A 6,000-nucleotide genomic window follows, 5' to 3' on the forward strand; every position below is an offset into this window, starting at 1 on the left:
CGTTGTGCACCCTACAGTGAAGTGATCTTAAAGCTTTCTAATGTGCCCGTTCAACCGCTCTTTGGAAGAACAATTATATTTGTTTTTCTTGGCTTCACCCTATTTAACAGGAACAGAAGTATAATAATCATTAATGGCCCTCCTCCTTTACTTCTCAAATAGCTGTCTCTACACCGCATCTTTCGTTTGCGTGTCAGCCAAAAGCAGGGGTTGGGGGGCACACAGTTTGCCCTGTTTTGTGTCATGTTACCAAATAGCACTGAAGATTGGCTTAAGGTAATCACTGAAGGTGACACAATATTTTTAAACGAGAATGATCTACTTTCAAGAACCAAAGTCCTACCCTTCACCAGAAAAAGCATTTGCAAAAAATACTTACTCTTGCAAATTTATATGGAGATACTTAAGAGAAATGAGTGAACGAGCACTAAATTTTCTGCCCTGCGGCTGAAAAAGAACCCAACGATTACAGTGAAATCAAATCCGGGGGTGGGAGGAGGACAAGGAAATTTGATTTAAAATATTATCTGCCACGTGAAAAGAGATCGCCAACTTTTGAACAAGCTTTAGGCTGGTAAATGAGTTTGTTTAATCTAGGCGAAATAAACAGGCTCGTTTTCAAAAGGCTGTTAGAACTTCTCCAGACATTTAAGCCAGGATGGGCTGAACACAATGCTAGCATCCCACCGAAAGCTCCAACCACCACCAGCGGCTTTCCGCAGAGAACTTGCTCCCTTTCTCCTATTGATAACCCTTTGTGGGACGAAGAAAAAGAGCAGAGGCAAGGAGAACTGAATGTCAGACAATAGGCATCACTCCACACACTGTCTCTGAACTTCCCTCATCTCTGAAGGACAATTAATTATGAAGGCCTTAGGGGTAGGTCGAAGCAAGGGAAAACCCACTGCCATCCCAGCACCACGGCTGCCACCTCTGTGTTTGCTAAATGGCTTCTCCTGTTGGGGTACAGCCACCAAGAGAGCCAATAGATCATGGGGGGGGGCGGCGGGGAGGGAGGAAAGCAAAAGATTTTTTTTGTGTGTGCGTCTGCCCTTGTATAATTCTATTCTCACTGTGAACTCATCCATACACAAAACACAAGGACAATTTTTTTTTTTTTAAGAGAGAAAAGCCACAGGGTAGGTTGCAGCAGAAACGGCCTCTCAGTGGTGTGTTAAAAAGGATGGTCTTTTCACCAAATCATTTCACAGAGGCAAAACAGACAAACACAAAGAGTTGAGACTTTTTCTCCGACATTAAATGGAGTAACTGATAAGGTCAGACATATGATACCTAAAGACATGAATCTGTGAACTCTTGAAGTCAAAGGGCCTCTCTGTGCTGAGGAACAATCTTTCAAAGGAAATAGATCATAGAACTCCACTGAATCCGCTTTAAACTTTATGAAGCAGGAGGAGAAAAAGCTCTAAGTAGGGAAGCTTGACAGAAGAGCCTTGAACTATTTTCTGAAGGAAAGATGAGACCCTCCCTAGGCTGCCACAAAACATTTTTTTTTTCTAAAGGCTTCTCTGAACTTTGATATGTGCCAAGATACTGCCATTGAAAGCTGTATAATTATGTGCTATAGCCACTGTAGAAAATGCTTTGTTCACCCCAACAAAGGACAATAAGCAAAGTAAAGCGACGTTACACTGTATCTTTTTCTTTAAGAATGTTGAGAAAGGTCATGGAATGCTATAACTAATACAGCTGTTGAGTAAGGAGGTTTTAAAGCTGATCTTACTGTGCTTGAATGTAACCCAATGACAAAAAAGACACAGGGAGCTAAAAATGCAACGACATTACCAAATAGATGATAAATCAATGGGCCCGCTTCATTATACTGATCAACACCTTGAATCCCAAAAGGACAGTGGTGCAAAAACGAAGCTCCGTGCGTGCACCATCCTGCCTCTGTCCCCCACCCTCACCCCCCAACCCTTCCTGCCCACCTCGAAGCCGGTGTCTTTACCGTTGTCTCCCTTACACTTCAAGCCATCATTCTGTACAGGAATATGTTCCCAGACAGCCATGTGTATACATATATTTAGAGAACATTCATTTAGTCTCTTAAAAGATCAATTTGGCTTGTCAGTGGCGGGACTGGCAGGGGAAGAAATGGTAAGAGTCTCTTTTCCTCCTAGCCGCCCACCAAGGGTGTGTGTCATGTGATCACTCAAACAGCTCAGCGGCTCGGAGGCCAAAAGACTGCAACAGCAGTAAAAGGTTTTCACTCATGTGCCAGTTTCCCCAATGATCACTCATATTTAAGTATCTATTTGGAGCGGAGGGAAGCGCTTCCTAAATCCACCTGTCCTCATTTTTCTTTAAAGGGATGACAATGTGAATGAAAGATTTCCAAATACATTAAATCTTCTTAAACGTGGGTTGTGTGAGAAGCGGGAGAGTTGGGCAGGGGGGGCGGGCAGGGTGGAGAGGATGTATTCAGCACGTGTATTTCAGTGTCTGGGGTGGGGGTGGGATGGGAGGGGTGCTGCGTTTTTATTTTCTCTTTCTAAGGGGAAAGCGAGACGACACAGAAGTGAGTCTGCCGGTCATGTGACACCTGGAAAAAAGTTGAAGCCCAGGCTCTGGGAGGGAGCATCTGCTCTGTGGGATGTCAGTGACTTAGGAGATGGTCTGTACGAGCCCGCTAATCGATGAGTCAGGTTCTGTTTCTTTCTCAGCCTCCCATCCCCAAACCTGGGTCTTGAGGGAGGGCGATGGGGACTAGTCACTCTTTTAGGGCACGTGGCTCCTGCCTGCAGGTAAATGCGTACCACCAGCAGGTCTGGGGGGGATGCTAGCTGAGCACGGAGGGGCAAGAGCTACCCCCTCCTGGTACTGGAGAATGACAGGGGACGCGCGGGGCAGCCTTGGAAATTGACAGCCATCATTACCTTCCTTCCTGTCACAGTTGTGAGGGAAACCAAAAAGTCATAAAATCCAACTCATCTGCCCCTAAAGTCAGAAGTATCAGTATGATTTAAAAACTGGGAAGGGATCCCAACCCTCCTTTCCCTCCCCATAAAAAATGTTGGAACCTCTTCAAAGTGAAGTGAGAATGAAGCATGGAAATATATACCATAACACCTGGAAAGACAAATTTATTGTTGCCAATCTCATTAAACGTGAGAAGTAGGAGTGAAAGATGCGGCCTGTAATTAAACACCCCTTTCCTGCACACCTTCGCACACTCACCTTCAGAAGCCAGGTGCCCCACCCCGTGTGAGTGGCCAACTTTCTTTCCTCCCGCTCAGACGGACGGTGGCGTGCGCGCCCCTCCCCCTGCCGTGTCTTCTCCCACTTCCCCTGGGTCTTCTCAAGCTCTCAGCACACTGAGGCTGAGGGCTGTGCCAAGAATCTTGGCCATTGTGTAAACTGATACAAAAGGCAGAACAAGCCCTCCTGTCACTTAGAAGGTCCTGACTCATAAAGGCCAGGAAACGCGGGGTATAGAGGAGGAGAGAGATTCAAGCCACTCCCTCCTGGCTGGTGATAAACCTTCCCCATCTGCTTCATTTTCCTGTAGGCCAGGGGTCAGCAACCACTCTGGCCTTGAGAGCCATGAGCAGCAGGGGCTGGAGGGGGATGGTGCTCGGCAGTGACAGAGGTGCCACCAGCAAGCTCAGGACAGAGGCAGAGGCAGACGGGGCAGAAAGCTGAAAACAGACAAGCAGCAGAAGAGAAAGAAGGAAGAAGAAAGTCACAGTGAAGGAGGGAAAGTGTTCGTTCCATTCTCTCTTTCCCTAGCTCTGCCTGTTCCCACCAGTTTAGAATTTCTCAAAAACTAGTATAAAGCTTCAGGCAAACTAAGCATTTTCTTCTATGAACACCCATATCATTATTATCGCTCACATTAAATAAGTTAATACGGGAAAACATTTAGAAGAGTGCCCAGGACATAGTACAGCCAATAAACGTTAGCTTTTTTGTTATTGTTATAAACAACTGATTGAGAAACTTAAAAATGCCATCAATAAGCTGTTTTATTAATTGACCAGCTAATACTCAATTGCATTAATATATATATTCCTTTACACCACTGACTGGATCTTTGGGCAACATGTAGCAGTAACTTCAAAGTCTTTCTACCATGCTTCATCCCTGTTTAAAAATTAGAAAAGAAAAAAAAAAAAGGCGTACAGTTCTACTTGGCCATCCTCTTCCCTTGCTCCTCGAAGACTCACTTTACTTGATCTTAAGAGGGGAAACTTAAATACAGAAGTCAAGCAGTGCCCACTGTATCAGCTGAGATATTCGGCTTGAGGTGCCGGGTCTACTGTGGCTTGTGGCCGTGGCCCGCGGTGGTAAAGCTACATCGATAAGACCAGTGGCTTTTTAAGCATCTCACTTAAGCACTGACCTCCATGCACAAAGGCACAGAAAAGAAGGGATCATCTTATCCGAAGCTGCTGTTAGTAAATGCGCCCAACTGGGAGGCGAAATGAAATGCTGTTTAGTGATCGTCCGTGGCGGCGGGCATGCGTGTATGCGTATGTGCCTATGTGTGAGTGGAGGGAACGGCACAGGATCCATGTTTCTGCTTTATGTCTTTCTTACCACATTTCCGGAAAGATCCTAGTTTTTTACTGAAGAAGGAAAAGACCCAGAATAGACAAATAACTTGTCTGAAGTCACATGAGAAGTGACAAAACTGCTCCCCGGGCCCCATACTCCTTGCACTGAAGCAGTCTTAAAATAGGCACAGCAGATAAAGGAGAGGTGTCCTGGCTGGAAGTGGGTATGATTCACAAAGAGAGAAGTATCAGATGTTAATCATATTAGAGGAGGGTCTAGATGATGCTAAGTGGAGCAGCTTGTTGGGTATGTCTTCATGCCAGGCGCCCCTGCTTGTGTCATTTTGGCCCTTGTGCTGTGTGATCAGGGGATTACATTCCAACCAGGTACGGTTTAAGAACCCTAAAAATCCTAATGTGCACCGTAAGGATTTGTCCTCTCGAGTATACCACACAGCAAAAATGCAGAACTCATCGCGTGAATCTTGGGCAATTCTTTTAGGAAGCTTGACGCACACCGCCAAACAAATATTTGCCGTTATCAGCTGTAAAGAGTTCATTAGCACACAGTTGAATTCTCTTTGGGTAAAGTTTAGAGCAACAGACTTATCAGAAAGGGGGAGAAAAAGAAATGCAAGTCTTCATAAGATTTCTTTAAAATGGTTAGCTACGCGTCAGCTCTAGAAGAAATTCTGTTAGAGAGTTCTGTGGGGATGGTAAACCAGCGCTCTCTGACAACAGACTTTAAACACAGAGATTTTACAACAGCAAAGCAATACAAGAAGGATCCCCACTTGTAATGTGTTCAACCAAAGAGAAACCTTGCTCATAACACTTTTGGCAAGAAAAACATATTTGTCTTGGATAACGAAGATAAATTGGCTCGCAGTAGAACCGTTCAAACATTCAAGGGAAAACCATGACCTCCCCATGGCTAAATTTCCACCTTCGGTGCTTGCTTGCCCACCAGGCTGCTCTGTCCTGTCAGAAGCAGCGCGAGAAGGGCCCCCAAAGAACTCCGCAGGTGCTTTCATTGACAAGTCTAGACCAAGATGCCCTTCTCTTCCTTTGAAGTAGCCAACCTCCTGGGTGTTTCTGGGTGCCTAGCTACATGAGGAAAGCAAGAATAGAACATAAGGTCCCCTGGAGGAGCAGATGTGGGAGAAGAACTTTCCTATCCTCAAGATAACACAAGAAAAGGACCAACATGGTCAAGTCACCCAAAGCCTATCTACACTCACCGCCAGGGGTTCAGCCTACAGAACCCTGCCAAGTTCCCACCTCTAACTATTGTTGCCTCAGCCAGCAGGGCTCAGCAAAATGCCTTTGTGAGGACTGGGAGATTTGCTAGTGTTGTCTCGTGGAGAGTCATCATGTTGCCATGAAAAATGTTTGCTGAGGCACCGCATTAGACAGTAGAGAAACGCCTTACTCGTAGCCACACATCTTTCATCGTTGTGTAGCTATTGCTTTCTGGGAA

At 45.5% G+C, this 6,000-nt stretch overlaps 1 protein-coding gene across 4 annotated transcripts in view; it reads right to left on the reverse strand.

The window, feature by feature from the left end:
• PROX1 (prospero homeobox 1) overlaps positions 1–6,000 on the reverse strand; it is a 52,228-nt gene that overhangs the window by 21,700 nt on the left and 24,528 nt on the right. The gene's annotated exons all lie outside the window — the stretch shown is intronic.

Source organism: Ailuropoda melanoleuca, chromosome 8 (assembly GCF_002007445.2).
Source record: "Ailuropoda melanoleuca isolate Jingjing chromosome 8, ASM200744v2, whole genome shotgun sequence".
In the NCBI taxonomy this organism is placed as follows: domain Eukaryota; kingdom Metazoa; phylum Chordata; class Mammalia; order Carnivora; family Ursidae; genus Ailuropoda; species Ailuropoda melanoleuca.